A 20580-nucleotide genomic window follows, 5' to 3' on the forward strand; every position below is an offset into this window, starting at 1 on the left:
GTGAAGAGTTGACTTATTGGAAAAGACCCTGATGCTGGGAAGGACTGGGGGCAGGAGGAGAAGGGGACGACAGAGGATGAGATGGCTGGATGGCATCACCGACTCGATGGACATGGGTTTGGGTAAACTCCGGGAGCTGGTGATGGACAGGGAGGCCTGGTGTGCTGCAATTCATGGGGTCGCAAAGAGTCGGACACGACTGAGCGACTGAACTGAACTGAACTGAACTTAATTATTAGGTATTCACATGTATGAGACATAGTGATATACGTTTGACTTCTCTTACCTTTTAGGACCATCACAAAAATCTTAATAAGTAGGTTCATGATACCTAGCTTATAGATGCCGATACAAATGTTCAGAATATTTAAGAAACTTGTCTAAGATGACACAGCAAATACACGGTAAATCTGGGATTCCAGTCAAAGTCTTCCTGATTCGGAATTTATCCACTTAACTGTCTATGCTCTGTTGCATATTTCTTCTAAGCCTGGCCCAGAACATCAGTGACACCTGACTGTTTAAGGAAACAAGGCGTAGGCTCCACAAGTAACAGTCAAAAGGAACAATTTTAGAAAAGAATCATGTAAACTGTGAAGCAGTATATGCCTGCTAATTATTATCATAACAGGAAGAATGTGGCAAAAAGTTTTAGCTTTTATGTAATTCTATAGAACACGTGGAATGAAAGGGAGATTCAAGATGACAGGGACGTGAGAAAAGAGCATCTCAGCAAACACAATGAGTTCATCTTTTTGTGGAAGCATGTCCACACGGACACACAGTAATGTGCTGGGTTTAATTAACTCATTTAGCCACCCCTGTCCTAACTGTTTTATTTGCAATCAATCAACCTCAGCTACTGAGCATTTGGTGTCATCAGCACTGCATGAGATCCTGCATATGTCTAACACCACAGTCCTTTTATAAAACAAAAAGCAAAAAAAATGAATAGGTAATATATGTACCTGCTTCAAATAGATAGCTTAACTGACTCAACAAACATGAATTTGGGCAAACTCCAGGAGACAGTGAAAGACAGGGAAGCCTGGCAATGCTGCAGTCCATGGGGTCACAAAGTGTCACACACAGCTTAGCGACTGAACAACAACTGAGAACCTTATGCCTATAGCATCCTCATTCTCTCAGTTCCCCTTACCTCTCCAGATAACTCATTAATAGTTTTCTGTATGTCCTTCCAGGGCCTCTTTACACAAGGATAAGAAAATGTAAATATATATTCTTACTTTTCCAACTTATCTAGAAGAATTTTAAAAGACTAGGGTTATGAATGATAATATAAAAATGATAGGATTTCAGAGAATGCAGAGATCACAGATGGGATAAGCATTGGTAAAATGTCTTAGGAGTTGACAGGGAGAGGGGATATTATTCCTTAAAGAAAGAGGTAGCTAAGCTATCACACAGCATCTTAATTCACCTGCAGGTGAATTTCTTGCTAACCTTGATGATACTTTTAAAATTTTCTCAGTTAGTTTCCTCCAGTCTCCATTTAGATTCAAGCAAAGAAGCAAACACTGTGTTAATTGCAGCATTTTCCCTGTAGAAACTAATTATAGCCCGATGCTGTCAAAACAAGGCAAATTGTTAATGATACTTTACCTGACAAAAAAGAAATGAAACTATTTTGCCATGAAGGAGAATGTTGGGATTGTGTCACAAAAGGCATTTTAATCATAATTATAAAAATGAAGAGGACTGCTGGAGAGAATCCATCGGGGCCCACCATGCTCACCTGGTTCTCCCCAAGAAGAGAGACTGGAGGGGCAGATGGGGGCAGGAGGATGGAGAGCTGGTTCTCCCCTTGAAGAGAGGCTGGAGGGGGAGAAGGAAAGGAGGAGGGATCATCTTCCCTTGGCCTGGGCTTGAATTTTCCGGATGAGACGCTCATACAGACAACAGTTCCTATAGTATATGGGCTGCTCAGGACTCCTGACTGTTTCCACAGATGTACAAGCAGCCATTCTGTAAGCTGTTTGAAAGCCTCTGTTCATTCATTTAACAAACATTGTGTATCCTTGACCTGTCACGCCCTTTTCTAGGTGCTAAGATCATGGAAAGAAAGAAAGTGAAGTCATTCAGTTGTGTCTGATTTTTGTGACCCCATGGATTGTAGCCTACCAGGTTTCTCCATCCATGGGATTTTCCAGGCAAGAGTACTGGAGTGGGTTGACGTTTCCTTCTCCAAGGGATCTTTCCGACCGAGGGATTGAACCCGGGTCTTCCGCATTGTAGGCAGATGTTTTTACCATCTGAGCCACCAGGGAAGTCATAGCAAGTGATTAAACAGAATTAAGAAAACCAAACCAAAGCAGAACAAACAAAATAAAACAACAATGAAACCTCTGTCCTGTGTGGTTTATATTCTATTATATATAATATTATATAATAAGACAAATAAGCAAAAATATATCTATATATGTCAGATGGCAGTAAGTTACATGGAAAAACAGAAAGTCAAGGAGTTTTATAAGGAGTGTAGGGGTACAACTTAAAATAGGGTGCTTGGAATGGGACTCACAGAGAAGGTAGCATCTAAGCAAAGACCTAAAGGCAGTAAGAGATAAAACCTTATAAATTTCTTTAAAAATCAGAAAATATAGCAGAGGCAAAGCTGACTTTCATCCAGGAAGGTTAGTAATGCCAAACAGGTTGTTAAAATACTGAAATATGACTGCACTAGATGGTACAGCCACCTGTACAGGCGGTAGACAACTAAAGGTGTACTCCTCACACAACAAAAGTCCTCCAGGACCTTCTCCTTCTGTTTCCAAATGTCCCTTTCCTTCCTCTTATAAAGACATTAGTCACGAGGTTTAGGACCCACCCTAATCCAGAATGACCTCATCTTAACTTGATGACCTCTGTAAAGATTCTATCCAAGTAAGGTCACATCACAGGTACTTGGAGTTAGGACTTAAATGTATCCTTGGGGGAGATATAACTCAATCTACTCTACTAGCTTTAACCAGGGTAGCAGCAGTGGATACAGAAAAAGTGCATTATGACTCAGTATATTTTGAACAAAGAGCTAGTAAGTTTCTCTGAAAGGCTGGATGTGAGAAAAAGAGGTATCAGATTTGATTCCAAAGTTTTTTGTTCTGGGAACCCAGAAGGATGGAGTTGCTATCAACTAGGATGGAGAAGAGTGAAAGGGGACAAATTTGGGGCAGGAATCAGGAGGTCAGTTTTGAATATGTTGAGACATCTATTAAGTATAAGAGTAGAGGATGAATAGGCAGTTAGATTTCACCTTCTAATTTTTATATATTCCCTATAACCTCTCCCAGTGTGAGGTATGGCAGATGTCTTAAATGATGTGTGTAAAAATGAACGAATCAAGGACTACAAGCAGAAAAAACATAGTTAAACCAAGTATGGCTTTTTTTAAACTTAGGATGAAAATGGTGCTTCTTAAGAATAGAAACTAACATTTGTATACCCTTTCCCATTTGCAAATTTTCTTTTCATTTTTCACATGCCTTATTTTAACAATTCCTTAATTTACTCATCCATAAATGCCATAACCATATCTATTCTTTTCTCCTTTGCCTTTTACTTCTTTTCTCAGCTATTTGTAAGGCCTCCTGAGACAACCACTTTGCCTTTTTGCATTTCTTTTTCTTGGGAGTGGTCTTCATCACTGCCTCCTGTACAATGTCACGAACCTTCATCCATAGTTCTTCAGGCACTCTATCAGATCTAATCCCTTGAATCTATTTGTCACTTCCACTGTATAATCATAGGGATTTGATTTAGGTCATACCTGAATGGTCTAGTGGTTTTCCTCACTTTCTTCAATTTAATTCTGAATTTTGCAATACAGAGTTCACGAGCTGAGCCACAGTTAGCTCCCGGTTTTGTTTTGCTGACTATATAGAGCTTCTCCATATTCGGCTGTAAAGAATCTAATCAATCTGATTTCGGTATTGGCCATCTGGTGATGTCCATGTGTAGAGTTGTCTTTTGCATTGTTGGAAGAGGGTATTTGCTATGACCAGTGCTTTCTGTGGGCAAAACCCTGTTAGCCTTTGCCCTGCTTCATTTTGTACTCCAAGGCCAAACTTCCCTGTTATTCCAGTATCTCTTGACTTCCTACTTTTGCATTCAAGTCCACTATGATGAAAAGGACATCTTTTTTGGTGTCAGTTCTAGAAGGTCTTGTAGGTCTTCTAGAATCATTCAACCTGAGCTTATTCAGCATTAGTGGTTGGGGCACAGACTTGGATTACTGTGATATTGAATGGTTTGCCTTGGAAACGAACAGAGATCATTCTGTTGTTTTTGAGACTGCACCCAAATACTGCAATTTGGACTCTTTTGTTGACTACAAGGCTATTCCATTTCTTCTAAGGGATTCTTGCCCATAGTAGTAGATAAAATGGTCATCTGAATTAGATTTGCCCATTTCATGCAAAGATGGGCACAAAGAAGGACAGATGGTATGGACCTAACAGAAGCAGAAAATATGAGGAAGAGGTGACAAGAATACACAAAAGAACTATACAAAAAATATCTTCATGACCCAGATAACCACCGTGGTGTGATCATGTACCTAGAGCCAAACATCCTGGAGTGTGAAGTCAAGTGGGCCTTAGGAAGCATCACGACAAACAAAGCTAGTGGAGGTGATGGAATTCCAGTTGAACTATTTCAAATCCTAAAAGATGATGCTATGAAAGTGCTACACTCAATATGCCAGCAAATTTGGAAAACTCAGCAGTGGCCATGGGACTGGAAAAGATCAGTTTTTATTCCAATTCCAAAGAAAGGCAATGCCAAGGAATGTTCAAAGTACCACACAATTGCACTCATCTCACACGCTAGCAAAGTAATGCTCAAAATTCTCCAAGCCAGGCTTCAGCAGTACATGAACTGTGAACTTCCAGATGTTCAAGCTGGATTTAGAAAAGGCAGAGGAGCCAGAGATCATATTGCCAACATCCGTTGGATCATCAACAAAGCAAGAGAGTTCCAGAAAAACATCTACTTCTGCTTTATTGACTACACCAAAGCCTTTGACTGTGTGGATTGCAACAAACGGTGGAAAATTCTTAGAGATGGGAATACCAGACCACCTTACCTTCCTCCTAAGAAATTTGTATGCAGGTCAAGAAGCAACAGTTAGAACTGGACATGGAACAATAGACTGGTTCCAAATTGGGAAAGGAGTACAATCAAGGCTGTGTATTGTCACCATTTTATTTAACTTATATACAGAGTACATCATGCGAAATGCCAGGCTGGATGAAGCACAAGCTAGAATCAAGATTGCTGGGAAAAATATCGATAACTTCACATATGCAATGACAGCACCCTTATGGCAGAAAGCGAAGAGGAACTAAAGAGCCTCTTGAAGAAATTGAAGAGGAGAGTGAAAAAGCTGGCTTAAAACTCAACATTCAGAAAACTAAGATCATGGCATCCAGCCCCATCACTTCATGGCAAATAGATGGATGAACAATGGAAACAGTGAGAGACTTTATTTTTTGGGGCTCCAAAATCACTGCAGATGGTGACTGCAGCCATGAAATTAAAGGACGCTTACTCCTTGGAAGGAAAGTTAATGACAAACCTAGACAGCATATTGAAAAGCAGAGACATTATTTTGCCAACAAATGTTTGTCTAGTCAAAGCTATTGTTTTTCCAATAGTCATGTATGGATGGAGTTGAACCATGAAGAAACCTGAGCTCCGAAGAATTGATGCTTTTGAACTGTGGTGTTGGAGAAGACTCTTGAGAGTCCCTTGGACAGCAAGGAGATCCAACCAGTCTATCCTACAGGAAATCAGTCCTGAATATTCTTTGGAAGGACTGATGCTAAAGCTGAAGCTTCAATACTTTGGCCACCTGATGTGAAGAACTGACTCACCGGAAAAGACCCTGATGCTGGGAAAGATTGAAGGCAGGAGGAGAAGGGGATGACAGAGGATGAAATGGTTGGATGGCATCACCGACTCGATGGACATGAGTTTGAGCAAGCTCTGGGAGTTGGTGCCAGACAGGGAGGCCTGGCATGCTGTAGTACATGGGGTCGCAAAGAGTCGCACACAAAAGCAACTGAACTGAACTGATACCTATCCTACAGTGAGAAAACCAACAGAGAGGTTAAACCAATTCACCAAGCTCACCAAGGGAGGAAGAAGTAGAGTGAGGCTTTAGTTCCAGACTCCTACCCCAAATTCCAAGCCCTTCTCACGACACAGAGTTCTCACAGATATACATTCTGATCAGATTAGTGGTTCTATTTCCTCTGTTATTTAGAAATTTCTTATATCAGAGTCAATATAAGGAAATTAGCTTAGTTTGTAATAAGTGGTCTTCAAATTCCACATTTTTTTAATGCTAATCTCTTTTAATTTGAAATAGCTGATTAGCTTGAAGTAACTTTCCTAAATATAGACATTCCACATCTTTTCTGTAAAAATGCTAGATATACCCTGTTTTTGCTTTGACATTCAGCAAAGCAGTGCTGACTGGAGCACCTAACTACAATGAAGAAATGCCCTCCTTCACTCTCAGCAAGAGGAGCCTCTGGAAATCATGAAATTTGCATTTTTAGTTCTATCTCTTTCACTAACTCTTTGTGAGGCTTTGTGTGAGCCATGATTTCTCTGGGTCACAGATTTAGCAAAAGTAAAATGACAGGTTGAGATTTGATGGTCTTAAGACAGCACATCAGGGCTGTACATGGGCTCTGAAGTCAGACAGAAATGGAGCCAAATCTCACGTCTACCACATACTAGCTACTAGCCAGGGCAATCACCATCTTTAAGCCTTTATTTCCTTACCACTAAAATGGACAAAATGTCTACTTTTCAGTATGGTTGTATGGATTAAATGAGACAAGGTATAAAAAGCACTTAGCATGGTGCCTGACATATCATAAGAGGTCAATCCAGTTGTTACTGCTATCAATGTTAGAATACTATGCATCCTTGTGCTTCAGAAAATGGGTGGCACCTGTAACATAAAAGAAAATCAGATAATGCAGCTGAAAGAGTGTGAAATGAAAACCAAGATGTTTTATTTCTGTACTAAATAGATCTGTACTATTCCAGCTCTGTGCCTTGGTTTACTGGTCTTTAAAATGGACAATGTATCACTACATGTTTCCTTTACAGATATACAGGGTGATTAAAAACTACTATATTATTCATATGCCATATTTTCCTGATAATATCATTCACTCCTTGCCTTTACATCATTAGCTAGAATTCAGTTCATTTCAGTTCAGTCGCTCAGTCGTGTCCGACTCTTTGCGACCCCATGAATCGTAGCACACCAGGCCTCCCTGTCCATCACCAACTCCCGGAGTCCACCCAAACCCATGTCCATCGAGTCAATGATGCCATCCAGCCATCTCATCCTCTGTCATCCCCTTCTCCTCCTGCCCTCAATCTTTCCCAGCATCAGGGTCTTTTCCAATGAGTGTGCTCTTCACATCAGGTGGCCAAAGTATTGGAGTTTCAGCTTCAACATCAGTCCTTCCAATGAACACCCAGGACTGATCTCCTTTAGGATGGATTGGTTGGATCTCCTTGCAGTCCAAGGGACTCTCAGGAGTCTTCTCCAACACCACAGTTCAAAAGCATCAATTCTTTGGTGCTCAGCTTTCTTTAGAGTCCAACTCTCACATCCATACATGACCACTGGAAAAACCATAGCCTTGACTAGACAGACCTTTGTTGGCAAAGTAATGTCTCTGCTTTTTAATATGCTGTCTAGGTTGGTCATAACTTTCCTTCCAAGGAGTAAGCGTCTTTTAATTTCATGGCTGCAGTCACCATCTGCAGTGGCCTCTTAAAAAATCCTTCATCTTTTAATTAGAAAGAAGAAAATATGAAAAATCAGCTTAATGACAAATGCAGTAAATTGTGGCAACTGAAAAATAGGCCAAGGTGTTTCCATCAATGAAACTTACTTACAACTAAGAACTGCTCAAGAAAGCACAGGCTATTTCCAGTAACACATAAATATAGATGCCTTGGGTGGCACCTTAGTTTCTCCTGTCATGAACAATAATATTGCTTACAAAAAGGTATTTTCTCAACTGAGTGGAAAGCAAGAAGAGATCATACGATAGATTTGTTTAGGCTGACACCTGATTCCAGAGCTATAGTTGTTTGCCTTATTGTGAGTTGAGGATCCAGGGCAAAGGTTTCCCAACAATGGGGAACTACAAGGGAATATGGGTGCTCCTCTCCATTATTCAGTCAGATTGAGTACAATCCTTTGGCTCCTTCTGACAGAGTCTGCTACTCAGAATTAACAGAATATTTCATGCTTATTACATTGACTTGGAGTTGGTCTTCAGTAAATGTTTGTTGGGTGAGCAAGTGGAAATAATTCAGTTCATTGGAGTCCAATGCTTGATTTGAACCTCTAATAAAGCATGGCCATGGTCTGCCCTTTATTAGAGCTACTCATGCCTGGGCTCTTTTCTATCCATATTGGAGAAGGCAGCAGGCAAGGCTTAGTCATCTTGGAATCCCAAATACCTTACATGTAGTAGGAGCATAGTACATATTTTTGCAATTGTGTTAGCTCAAATTGCTTTTAAACCCCTTTGGGAGGGACCCTAAGGGGAGCTGATGGCCAATCTTTTCTTCTGTTGCCAAAAGGACATCCATGAAAAGTCTCTCTATGCACCCTTGTTACTGTTCACCAAAAGGACATCTATGAAAAGTCTCTCTATGCACCCTTGTTACTGTTCACCAAGAGATTTCCAGAGCACTACTCTCTTCAAGGTGGGGCAACAGATATACTAATGACCCAGGCAAGGTTGCTGCCCTCCAGAAATTCACTACTTGATGGGAAAAAAGATGGAATACATACAAAGATAAATAGGAGATAGAGCAAACTGTGATCACATGCCAGCAAAGATGTAAAACTAACAGCGAGAGGAGACTGCTACATCAAGGTGAGTTGTCACTTAGAAAAAGTATTTACATCGAACATTTTAAAGATAAGCAGGCACAACTTTCACTTGTAAAAAGGATATAGCCAGCGGTCCCTGATGCAACTAATCCTGACTCTACACTCTGGTACTTAAGAAGAGAGAAAAAGATGAAAACTAGGCACACTGAAGATTAATATTGGAAAGAGGCCCATGACTGGAATCTAGAATGACTTTGCACTATACCTAAGGTCAATGGAAATGGCTTAGGAAACTCAATCAGGAAGAACTGTATCTGTATTTTACCTCTTGAAACAGCCTTTTCAAGTACAGAAAGATGGCAGAAAGAACTACCCTTCCACCACTGCCAGCTTCCTGGTCCAAAGAATCTCTAGAATCTCTACCTAATGGAAAACTGATCACACTTGAATGCATGGCCACAAGTTTTGAAGTTCCTCTTTGCTCCCACTTTTCTATACCCATGTGGGAACAACTTCTATAAAATAACTCGCTGGAAATGAGTGGTTGGGACTTTTTCTTTTTACATTGCATCCTAAAATATGATTCCTATAAAAATAGAAAAACCCTAGGAAGCATGGATGCTAGGATTGTGGTTTTCCAAATACTGGATCAGTTCGAAGTATCAAAGAACCAGACAGTATACGTGGGGGGAAATCTTAGCCCCACATGACTGAGCCACATTAGCTGCACCGCTATTTGACACTGGGAACTGAGCTGCAAGTTAGAAACAACCACCACAAGAATTTAGAAAAGAATTTGATCCACACCAAAAGGGAGGATGATAGGGTCAGGAGAGATCCATACAATCAGTCTATGGAAAAATGCTAGCTTCTAAAAGATCTCCCCTTGTTTGAAGATGAATAAAAAGGGCCCCAAACACACCCAAGGGTCTTATGAAAACATACTGCAAAACAATGGAAAGAAAAAAAAATCATTCTGAAGCTTTGGAAGAACAGACTTCTAAAAATGATCTGTACAGAACTCAGAAGAAAATTTTACAATATTATGTGGTGTCATTAGTGCACTGCTACAAGATATGATTGAAATGAAACAAGAGAACAGTTATTATGAGAATAAGCTGAGATATAAACAGAGTATAGTGTAATGAGAGTGAGCCAAGAAAAAAGGGAGCTGGATAATATTATTACGAATTGCAATGACACTGTAAACTTAGTAATAAGACCATCTAAATCCACCTCAGAGGTAGTAAAATAAGGCTTGTCAGTACAGAAAATTAAATCCGTAACGTGGAAATGCTTTCTGAGGATATAGGAGAAAATACTAAAAAGATCAAGAGATGAAAGAAGGTGGTAAGTAAGCAGAAGGAAGAAAGAACAGAGAGATACCTAAGAACTGAGGAATCTCAAGAAGCAAGATAGAGCAATTGGAACAAACGCATTAGAATAAGAAATGATTGGGGGCAAAGAAAAATTTCAAAGATGAGTCAAGAATGAATGCGCATAATATAAAATAATGGATAATAATAATAAAGATTTCTTGAACATTTATCTAAAGATTTGTTCATGTTAATTTCATTAACTCACAACTTCATATTAATAAAATTGTGTCCATCCAATTGATGATGCCATCCAACCAATTCATCCTCTGTTGTCCCCTTCTCCTCCTACCTTCAATCTTTCCCAGCATCAGGGTCTTTTCCAGTGAGTCAGTTCTTCGCATCAGGTGGCCAAAGTATTTGTGCCCCAGTTTCAGCATCAGTCCTTCTAATGAATATTCAGGATTGATTTCCTTTAGGATGGACTGGTTTGATCTCCTTGCAGTCCAAGGGACTCTCAAGAGTCTTCTCCAACACTACACTTGAAAAGCACCAGTTCTCTGGTGCTCAGCTTTCTTTATGGCTCAACTCTCACATCCATACATGACTACTGGAAAAACTATAGCTTTTACTAGACAGACTTCTGTTAGCAAAGTAATGCTTCTGCTTTTTAATATGCTGTCTAGGTTGGTCATCACTTTTCTTCCAAGGAGCAAGCATCTTTCAATTTCATGGCTGCAGTCACCATCTGCAGTGATTTTGGAGCCCAAGAAAATAAAGTCTGTAATTGTTTCCATTATTTTCCCATCTATTTGCTGTGAAGTGATGGGACTAGATGCCATGATCTTCATTTTTTGAATGCTGAGTTTTAAGCCAGTTTTTTCACTCTCCTCTTTCACTTTCATCAAGAGGCTCTATTGAGACTTTTTTCTCCTTCAGTGTAGTCTCTGTGCCTAAGAGTTACCTAACAGTCTTAAATAAATAAACTGCTTTTCTGTTTAAACTAGTTAGGATGGCATCTGCTTTGCCCCCAGCAAGCCACCTAGATTTGAGTTCTGCTCTAGTTAGTTATCAAAAGAAGTAATATACTCTCTCTAAGCTTCAGTTTCTGCATATCATATCTTACTTATGAGACTGAGTCTGTCTTCCTCAAAGGCCCCAATCATACTTCACTAAGATAATACAAATGCTTTCCTCATTCTCAGTTGAAAGTCACACTCACTAGACTATGTCTATCCCCAACTCTTCTGTTTGCAAAGATGTGCTAATTTGGGCCAAGAGATACAGTGAATTGGAATCCTAGAACTGGGTAGTGGGGGAAAGGTAGCGTTTTAAAGAATTTCCAGCTCAACCACTCATCTGATACATGGAAAGTCAACACTGGGAACTCTTATGTTGATATATTTGCAATCCGTCTAAAGCTGAACTTACCCTGAGCCTGCTTTTTGCCACAAGTATGCAGCAAAACATGACATTAACCAGTTGTTTTGTCTACATGTCACCTAATTTGAGCACCCTTGATAAACTGACTATAGTGATTAGTTGTTCATTTACTGGAGAAGTTCATCCCAAATGCCCATTCCAGAAAGTGGCAGACATAACAATCTTGTGAGGCATTTTCCTGAGAAAAGCTGGTCTGGATCTTCACTTCTTCTAATCACTGTCACCTTCACTAACAAGGTGATATCTAGCAGCTCAAACAGAAATGGTAAAAAGAGCCAAGCTTGGCAATAATACAAACTGTATAACCCAAAGTGTTCCAAATTGAACCTTATGCAGTTTCTCCAAATGAATTATTGACTAACTTGCCCAGGGTCTAGAAAGCTTCTCCATAAATTTTCCTTTGTATATTTATAATTACAGACTTCTCTCTGAATTGTTGTCCTTTGCCCTGGGTAGCATTTCACACTAAATGTAACACAGAGGTCACATCCCTTTGCTTCCCTAAGATATTTTTACTGTGGGCTCTAATTTTCTGGCTCCCATTCAGTGACCACATTTGCTTTCCGAGCACCAAGTTATCTTCTCATTTTATGAGTGTGGGTTGACATAGATGCCACCTGGCAACATGAGAAGATGCTGAGGGCAAAGAAAGGCCTTCTAGATGAAGACCAAAACTGAGCTCAGGCTCTGAAACCCTCCAGTGCCCAGCTTTCAGGAGCTAGGGTTGGCCATTACATCTATTCTTAGGATCAACATCTCAGAGGATGTCTACACTATTGCTTTGAGGTAGACATTCTTGGAATGAGATTTAAGAGTGGATTCTTACTACCCAGTGAACTATTTGGTTTCATCTGGGGATGGGTTCTGCCATCCCCAGAGAGTGTCTTTATGTGCACACATGTACATGTACACACACGTACACACACACACACATAAGACTAAACAGTGCCAGTCTGCTGGTTTGCATGTAAACAAATTCATCCTCAATGCCTCCTTCCCCACCCTCCTGCATTCTGGGTTGGCCCTCAATTCTAAGTAACACTCTTACATTGCCCAGTTCCTTTTCCAATGATCAAATTGAAGCTTCCTTTCAGTATTGAAAAATCATTCACACTAAGACTTGATGACCCCTACCATTTCTGTTATCTTCTGAACTTCTCACAACTCTTTCTCATGCATCAGTAAGGGGCCCTGACTCACCTCTCCTCTGGGACCACTTCTGTCGTCATGACTGTAGACCTCAGCCTCCACATGATGGCCCATCTGCCATTTTGGCTTCTCAGTCCTTTAGCTCAAATGACTGTTTAACCACTTAACCTCAGACAGCCATTCATGTGGTCACTTTCTAGATATATTTTTATCATCAGAAACTGTGCCACTTGTAAAATCTCCAGTTCATACTTTGAACTTGCTCTTCACCCTTCCAGTAATTTCTTGCTATTGTTTCCCCTCCAACAGTTCTTTAACCCCACTGAGTTCTCTATCACATTACTATCATTTTTATAAATTGTCTCTGCTTCATGTTCTAACTTTCCGCTTTATTATCCTGCCCAAATCCCATAATGCACCACTCAAATAACTGCTTTTAAAACACCTTATTTTCTTTGCCCCACTCTCTTTCTGTTACACTTCCTGGCAAATAACAACTATGAATGAATGAAATGAAATGAAAGTCGCTCAGTCATGTCCGACTCTTTGCAACCCCATGGCCTATACAGTCCATGGAATTTTCCAGGCCAGAATACTGGAGTGGGTAGCCTTTTCCTCCTCCAGGGGATCTTCCCAACCCAGGGATTGAACCCAGGTCTCCTGCATTGCAGGCGGATTCTTTACTTGCTAGGCCACAAGGGAAGCCCATAATTACACTCAAATATACTTTTACTGTACATAGTCTCCTATGCAGATAAATTTTACTGGAGAAAATTAGGCAACTGTACTAACTGGACTCACTTAAAATTTATGACCACAAATCTTACATGGGCATTCAATATTGTATAACGATCCTATATACTTCTTCAGTAAATTAACTTTCCCACTCTTCAAAATGGCTATTTCATACTTTTCCTTTTTCTCAAATCTCCACCAGAGCCTTCTCTCTACTCTCTGCTGATAACTTTGCCTCAGACTTCAAAGGGAAAAGTTGCAGTGAGATCAGAACAGTCTTATCTTTCCACTATCAATTCTGCCAACTTACCCACAGCATATGTTCTAAATCCCTGCTTGTGAAAATGAAAGCAGTATCCCTGTTCTTAACAAAGAAAACACTTCTTGTGCATTGGATCCAATCTTATCTCAACTTCTCAAGTACTCTGAGGCAAGTGTCTTCTAATATGACACAGCTGAGGCCCACACTTGGTCCATAAATCAAAATGTTAACTAAAGCTGGGTATCATTATAATTATAACTAATGTATACCATTCATTCATTTGCCAGTCTTTTGCAGGACCAAACTTGCAGTTCTGGTTCACCTTTTGCATACACCGTGTCATCCATAAATTTTAGTTTTGTTTCTTTTCAGTTCAGGGAGACTGGAAAGATGCTTAAAAATGATCTGAGGCCAACATCCTTGATTGTTATGAGTTCCCCAATTATTTATAGTTGTGTTGCTCATAACAATAGATCAATATTTTTAGTAACTTACTGAAAAGTCTTTGCAAAGCATTCAGCTAATATTTCAAGCAATTTTTTCAATGGTTTCTTCATTTTATGTAGTATTTCATTACATTACATAATTATAGTAATGAATACAATAGGCTGTACTGGTTGACTAGGGCTGCCATACCAAAACACCCAGACTGAGTGGCTTGAAAAACAGAAATTTATTTCTTATAGTTCTGAAGGCTAGAAATCCAAGATTAAGATATCATCAGGTGTGGTTTCCTTTGAGGTCACAAGACAGGATGAGACGATGGCCTTTGGCTTGCAGATGGGCACCTTCTGGCTATTGTCACATAAGGTATTTTTCCTCAGTGTGCATGCTCCTGGCACCTCTCTTCCTCTTCTTAAAAGGATGCCAGTCCTATTGGCTTCCCAAATGGCACAGTGGTAAAGAATCTGCCTGCCAGTGCACGAGGCACAAGAGACTTGGGTTCAGGAATGGCTACCAACCGCAGTATTCTTGCCTAGAGAATCCCATGGACACAAGAGCCTGGTGGGCTATAGTCCATGGAGTTGCAAAGAGTCAGACATGACTGAGCACAGCACCTACTAGAGGGCCTCACACCCTAGGATCTCATTTAACTTAGGGCCTCACACCTAGGATCTCATTTAACTTTTCAGGACATCCTTAAAGGTGCTATCTCTAATTACAATCCATTGGAGGTTAGGACTCCAACATAATGGACTGAGGTGGAGGGCAACATTCAGTCTATAAATTAGGCTTAGCAGTTTTGAAGAAGAATTACAACTGCATCTTTGTAAACAATAGATCAAACTGGAAAACACAGTTATTCATGGGCTTCAGAGTGTGAAATACCAGTCATGGGGATCACTGCCTCCCCAAAATGGACAAAGACTGCTAATCCAGTCTGAAGTAGAGGTTGACTAGAGAATTTCAATCATACTAGTGTATCTGCATTATCAGTTTTTTCCTCTCTACTAAATGAGTTACATCTCTGTATAAATATGTTTTAAAATAATATTTTAAAAAGGAGTTTTAAAATGAACCCTTCCTTGACCCCATGTCCTTCTACTACTGCTCTATTTATTTTTTCTCTCCTCCCCTCCCAAGCCCTCTTAACCCATTTACTCTCTCTCAAGTCACAAAAGAGCTGTACATATTTGCTGTCTGCACATCCATCTTTATTTCATCCTTTTCTATCCACTCTGATTGGGCATAATGGTCCTTTTCAAGGTCACTATCATTTTCATCTTGCCAAAGTCAATGGTTAATTTTTTGTTCTATCTTGAATTCTCCTTGGATATTTACAAAGTCGATTGTTCCCCCTTTTAAAAAATGTTTTAATTTCTGGGTCTGTGACAGCCTCTCTCCTGTTTTCAGTCCCCTACTATCACATTAGCCCGCCAATCTTGGAGTGTCCATGGCTCTGCCCTTGGCTGTCACATCATCTGTTTTGACATTCTATCCTCAGTGTAATTCTCATCTCATCTTGACTTGAAAAACCACTCTGACATTCATAATTCTCCTACATCTCTTCTCTCATGACCACACTCATATATCTAACTGCCTATCTAACATCTCCACTTAGATGGCGAATGGCTTCTCAAATGGAAAGGGACCAAATTAGAATTCGTGCTTCCCACTCTCATCTTCAATACAGCAAAATTCTCTTCTTTGCAGCCATTCCATATTCAGTAATGGGGCCACAACATCACCAGTTACTAAAATCAATGATGTAGGAGTCACTCAGATTTCCTATTTGTTCCTACACATCCATTCATTAGAAAGTCCTATCGGTCCTTCCCCAGAACCTATCCCAAATCCCACCTCTTCTTATCATCTCCATGCTACCTCTCTTGTTGTAGCTACCTATCTCTCCCTTGGGTCACTTCCACAGCTCTAAGTCATCTTCCTGTCTCCATTCTTGCCAATATAACCACTACAGTCCATTGTCTACAAATCAGGCTTCTAAAATATAAACTGGATCATTCCCCTCCCCTACAATAAAATTCTATAATGGTCTCCATTATTTTCGAATAGACTCTAAATTCCTCCACAGGACTACAAGGTGATCTGACCTCTACTGACTTTTTGATCTCACATCTCTTTATTCTCTTCATTATCCACTAGCTTTCAGCCAAACTGGGTTTCTGTCCTCCCCTCAAACACAACAAACTATTTCTCTTCTGAGAGCCTTTCCATATGTGGATTTTTCTTCTTGAAGCATTCTTTTTCTAGATCCTTGCAGAGTGGGCTTCGATTTTCTTGTCTGATTGAGTAAACATAAATGACTGCTATGACTAACTGCATTGTGCAATTTTTTAAAAGGCCAGGCAAAATCTTAACCTAAATGAATTTAATTTTATGAATGGAAATGAGGGTGTCATTATGTTTGATGAAGGGGAAGGGGAAGTATAGTAGCTTCCCAGGCTGGACCAGTCAGACTACATATACTTTCCTGGTTTACTTGCTTCCTACCTTCACTTTTCTGCTTGTGGAAATTCAGTCCTGGTAAGTTCATGACTTGGATCTCCCATGTCACCCAGTTCACCATAATCTGGGAAAATTTCTACTTGCTATCTCCCTGCCATTCCTCTGGACATCTCCTTGGGACATCCTTCCAACCAGGCCTCAGAACCAGCTATATAATATGTGGGGCCCAATGAAAAATGAAAATGTGAAGTTCCTTGTTCAAAATTATTAAGGATTTCAAGATGATGACAGCAGAGCATTAAACCAAGGGTGAATCCATTCTAAATACAGGACTCTGGTGACTGCATAGGTCACATACCTTTGAAGTTAGCTCCTTAGGCCCTTCTTTGACATCAGGCTCATTTTCTCTCTGATGTATCTTCTAACACTACTTTCAATCTCTCCTCCATTCTGACTTCTCTCTCTTGATTCTTGTCCCCAATACAACATTAATCCAGTGTGTGAAAGGTGAAACGTTAGAGTGGAGAGAACCATGGGCAAAAGGAGCTGGAATGTTGAAAAATCAGAGAATGAAGGTGGAAACACAAAGTCTGGCAGGCAGGAAAATAAAAATGCTTGCTCACATTGTGGCAGGTAACAATCACCCAGGGCTTTAAAATCCCTAGATTCTGATATTTTGATATCTCTACAATCCTCCCAATTAGTTTTGTTCATATAAGGGACTAGACCCATAGTAAGAATGGTGCTTTGTTACAGTTAATTAGCTTGCCTTTATTGTTGTCATGAATTTTATCCGTTTTACATTGCCTAGAGGAAAAAATCTCTCTTGTTATTCCAGATGCACTGAGTCTATTCTCCTTAATCTGTACACAAACTGAACTGTACAAATTTCCACTGTTTCTTTGCCTGTTTCTTTTCACTGGGAGGGATTCATTTTGAAACTGAGTTCACGCTTGAAGAATGAAGCACAGCTCATTGCCAGCAAGCCTGGAATTCAGCTATTTTCAGTGCAACCAGGACTTGAGCAAAACTTATATAAAAAGTAAAATATTGGGGCAACCAGAAGGAACTGTGTAGACTCAAGAGACTTTTGTGTTAGTGTTTTCCCTGCAATGGCTACCTATAATTGACGGGTCAAATGTAATTTTCTCCTTTTTCCCTCTGGCATTTCTTCAAATAATGCCTGTCACCACTGACAGGCAGTCAGGTCACTAGAGGTACTTTCAATGCTTAAAAGCTTTCAGGGAATCTCATTTTCATATGAAAAAGAGGCTACTTCTTCTTTCTTTCTTTTTGGAACATCACAGCCGTCTCTCTCCTCTTCCCCTAACTTCCCAGTGACTTAAAAAAAAAAAATTAGTCTGCCTCTGACCTATTTTGGTGACTTGGATCTCCATAGAGATGCCTGGATTCCTAATATAAAATATCTTCTGTCCAATTTCAATTACCCATTTACTTGAACACTGAAAGCTGGCACGAAGATAATATTTTTGAGGAGCCAAAAAGCTAGAATACAAATAATCCGAGGTGACAGTGGTGCCATTGCCTCTTGGCAGTACCTAACATGTTCTTCAAGAAATAGTTCTAAAGTATGTCACCCTACTTTCAACAATGACCTGTGCCTCTCATCCCTTCTGTGGCATGAATCCTAAGCCTAACTTTAAACTGACACCATGCACCTAAGCTCTTTCTCTAGCCTGCCATGTTGGAGAGTTAGTTCAAGGTCTACAGGCGCCTCCATGACAATTTGATGCATGAGTAAGTTTGGGTCCCCCTGGTCAATGTAGGCTCCAAATGTCCCTAAGCAGAAAGAAGAAAAGAAATCTCTGAGCCAGAAATCAGCAAATAACAGTAAGCCATTCAAGGGGTAGCCGAGGGTGCGCAGAGGCCCTGTCGCGGGCTACCAGCCGATGCTGAATGGAGTGTGCGGTCAGCTCGCCTCTGTGCTGTGAGGGACAACCCCACCACCCTCCATGGTCACCAACTCCCTGCCCCCCCCCCCCCCGGGGTCTGTATGCATCGGGGTCATCGCAATCTGCAAGACAAGAGCGAGAGGAAGGAGAAACACCTTTGACCCAGTGTTACCTGAGTTCCTGGTGTGCCTGCTCTCCAAGAAGCCACTCAGATATGAAGCATCGACAAATGAATTGATTAATGAAGAGCTAGGAATAGCCTATTCAATTATTGATGGGATTCCTAATATGATACCACAGGGAGCTAGGATGACACATCAAAATAAGAAGCAAGAAGAAATGGAGCATTAGATCATATTTAAAAACAACAACACACAACTAAATATTCTAAATACCATCTACATTTTAAAAAGTCAGAGTGGCAGGTAATAAGTAGAGGAAAAGAATATTTCTGCCTCTTCCTATGTTGGCTGTTTTTATTCCGTTGGTAATCTTTGGCAGGACTGTTTTACTTGGCCTCTGTGAAAGAAAATTTCCCAGAGGGCCGCACTAGCACTGTGCTTTTACAGTCTGCTCTTGCTGATTACATACCTGTTTATGTGTTCTTCCACCTTTGGACTTGGATGGGTATTAAACTTTTCAGGCACAATTAATGCAATCAGAGCCAAGATGGTATATCCTAATGATATGTTTGAATGTCTATCTCTGAAAGCTCAACTACATGGAAATACTGGAAACCCACTCAATTTGCAGGAAAGATGCTTTGGCTAGCTTCTGTCAAAGGCTTAAGGACTATGGGAGGATTAAGCTGCAGAGGCTTCTTCATTGTACTTTGGTTTTGCCCGTGTTTTTTGAAGGTTGTCATTTATACCTCAGGTATCAGAAGAAACATTACAACAAAGTGCCTTGGAAATTAACAGCCCCAACCATCATCTGATGACTTATTCCATTCATAATTAAAAGTTCCCAATTTTAAATTTTATCTTTATTTTAGATTCAAAGTCTTTGGTAAAGTCACATGTTAAGGATGACTGAAATAATTCCAAAGGAGCAATGTTGGAGTAGCTGTAGAGAAATACATTTGAACTAATGTGATATAAAATTGTAATAAAATGAAAATTCCATGGACTTGCCAAAATTCAGTTTGTAAAATCACCTTCATTTCTTTGGCATCAAATGCTTACATTACTTTTAATAAAATAAGATATTGATGCTTCCAAAAAAAAAAAAAAAGTAACCTATTCAAACTAGATAGAACAGAAGAACATTCCTTGAAATGTTGTAAGAGTATATCACTGAATCCATAAGTAGGAAGTGGACTTTAGGAGATGTGGCCAGACACAGGCTCTCCCCTCCCCATCTCTATTCTCTCTCTTCACCTCTCTCACTCGTTTGCTCATGTACTCAACATCAGTATATGTAGTAGGCAAGAGTGTGGACTCTGGCACTAGACTTTCTAGCTTTCCATCTTAACCAATCTGTGCTTCAGTGTTCTCTTCTGTAAAATAGTACATAGTAACAGTATCCACCTCAAGCTGTTATAAGGATTAAATGAGTTAATACATGTAAAGTGTTTTGCTCAACACTTTGTATCTATTAAGCGCCCCTCAAACTAAGCTTTCTCTGCTTGTCTATCAGTACTCATGACTCAAGCATAGTGATCCCTGTTCTGGTTTTTATAAGGTCCAGAGCTCTCTGATAATTGACTCTGGTATACTAAGTGACCAAAAAAAAAAAAAACAACAACAAAAAACTCTATGCAGTATTAAATCACAATTACATTTTTTTTTTTACCAGTTGAAACTAATCAGAGTATACATATACTATAGAACCTATAGAACTGAATTCTGAAATGACATTACGACTTAAACACTATGAATTCCATATTCCCAGGAAGGTAGCCATTCTAGTCCAATTGTCACTGGCTAAAGGGGGTGGTTTGGTCACCTGATG

At 40.0% G+C, this 20580-nt stretch overlaps 1 protein-coding gene and 2 pseudogenes across 5 annotated transcripts in view; 2 read left to right on the forward strand and 1 right to left on the reverse strand.

Annotated features, from left to right (window-relative positions):
* Positions 1 to 20580, reverse strand: part of LOC145511447 (uncharacterized) — a 407802-nt gene that overhangs the window by 290673 nt on the left and 96549 nt on the right. The window lies entirely within an intron of this gene.
* Positions 18625 to 18978, forward strand: LOC145510401 (protein preY, mitochondrial pseudogene; annotated as a pseudogene).
* Positions 19079 to 19280, forward strand: LOC145510402 (phosphatidylinositol N-acetylglucosaminyltransferase subunit Y-like; annotated as a pseudogene).

This window comes from Giraffa tippelskirchi, chromosome 6 (assembly GCF_054371585.1).
Source record: "Giraffa tippelskirchi isolate mGirTip1 chromosome 6, T2T-mGirTip1v1.2.pri, whole genome shotgun sequence".
Lineage (NCBI taxonomy): Eukaryota > Metazoa > Chordata > Mammalia > Artiodactyla > Giraffidae > Giraffa > Giraffa tippelskirchi.